The 937-nt window shown below is 36.8% G+C and overlaps 1 protein-coding gene across 1 annotated transcript in view; it reads left to right on the plus strand.

The window, feature by feature from the left end:
* LOC109391448 (kinesin-like protein KIF28P) overlaps positions 1-937 on the plus strand; it is a 74,514-nt gene that overhangs the window by 19,202 nt on the left and 54,375 nt on the right. The gene's annotated exons all lie outside the window — the stretch shown is intronic.

A 937-nucleotide genomic window follows, 5' to 3' on the forward strand; every position in this document is an offset into this window, starting at 1 on the left:
AAAAGACTATAAACTGTAATTTAATTCCACTTAAATGACAACTCTAGAAAACACAAAATTATAGTTACACAAACTAAATCATTGGTGGGGAGGGGCTGAAGGTGGGAGGCAGAGACAGGGCAAAGGAGCTGAAGGGAACTTCTTGAAATGATTAAAAATTTTTTAAATCTTCATTGTGGTGGTCATCCCAAGGCCAAATATCTATGTCAAAACTCATATACTAATATGAAACTGTGTACTTTAATGAAGTTAATGAATATTAATTTTAATTCAATAAAGATAGTATTTTTCAAAAAGAATTAGGTATCAAGGAATTAATTTAACCAAGGAGGTGAAAGACTTATACACTGAAAACTATGACACAGATGAGAGAAATTGAAGAAAACACAAATAAACAGAAAGATATTTTGCGCTAATGGGTTGGAAGAATATGATTAGAATGTCCATATGACCCAAAGCAATATAGTAAGTATTCACTTAACATTGTTGTAGATTCTTGGAAACCGGAACTTTTCTATAAGGCAATGTATAACAAAACCAATTTTACCAAAGGCTAATTGGTACAAACAAGGGTTAAGTTCCTATGGCATATGTCTGGTCACAAAAACAGCACCCAACTTTTAAATAGTCAAAACACTTTTAACATTAAACATTGAAATAAATATGAGCCATACATACATTTAAGAAAGATGAATAAAAACAAGTCAGATAATTCTTTTCCAACCCGCTGACTCCAGTTCAGGGTCACAGGTGGCCAGAACCCGGCAGCTCAGAGTACAAGGCAGAACCCACTCTGGACACGACGCTCTCCCATGGCAGGGCCACTCACAGCCACACACACACTCACTCAGACTGGGACAATGTAGACACACCCATTCACTCAACTGCACATCTTTGGGATGTGCGAGGAACCTGTAATCCCCAGAGAAAACCCACG

Source organism: Hipposideros armiger, unplaced genomic scaffold (genome assembly GCF_001890085.2).
Source record: "Hipposideros armiger isolate ML-2016 unplaced genomic scaffold, ASM189008v1 scaffold_293, whole genome shotgun sequence".
Taxonomy (NCBI): domain Eukaryota; kingdom Metazoa; phylum Chordata; class Mammalia; order Chiroptera; family Hipposideridae; genus Hipposideros; species Hipposideros armiger.